Source organism: Carcharodon carcharias, chromosome 4, assembly GCF_017639515.1.
Source record: "Carcharodon carcharias isolate sCarCar2 chromosome 4, sCarCar2.pri, whole genome shotgun sequence".
In the NCBI taxonomy this organism is placed as follows: domain Eukaryota; kingdom Metazoa; phylum Chordata; class Chondrichthyes; order Lamniformes; family Lamnidae; genus Carcharodon; species Carcharodon carcharias.
In genome coordinates this window covers 115270498-115270914 of record NC_054470.1, presented here as the reverse complement: position 1 = coordinate 115270914, position 417 = coordinate 115270498, and the positions used below count along the sequence as shown (strand labels likewise).

The 417-nt window shown below is 54.0% G+C and overlaps 1 protein-coding gene across 1 annotated transcript in view; it reads left to right on the top strand.

The window, feature by feature from the left end:
• Positions 1–304: 304 nt before the first annotated feature.
• The window catches only part of prrc1 (proline-rich coiled-coil 1), a 110043-nt gene continuing 109930 nt past the window's right edge, over positions 305–417 (top strand). Inside the window, exon 1 of the mRNA XM_041186265.1 lies at positions 305–324. The gene's annotated coding sequence lies outside the window, so the exon portion shown is untranslated. The remainder of the gene's footprint in view (positions 325–417) is intronic.

Here is a 417-nt window from a genome sequence, read left to right as displayed (position 1 = left end):
TGAGAGTGTGTGGAGGGGCCCATAAGTGTCAGTGACAGTGGATGTGGGGGATCAATGTGTGTCAGTGTATGTGTGAGGAGTGTCTAGGGGTGTGCGTTTATGTGTAGGTCATGTCTATGGGTGTCATTGAGAGTTTGTGTGGGGGATTAATGTGTGTTCATGGGTGTCAGTGTGACTACGGGGTCCACCAGTCTTGCTGTGAGCGTTGCCCTTTTAAGAAGTTTCGGAGGGACGTGGCAGACGGTGACGTATACGCTGCTGACGTGGCCGCTGACGTTACCCTGGCGACGGCGCCATTTTGTCCAGAAAGAGAGAAAAAAAGAGGTAAGACTGAGGGTGAGGGTGAGGGAGAGGGGGAGAGGGTGTTGGAAAACAGGGGGGTAGAGAGAGTCCGGGACTGACCCCCTGTTACCACAC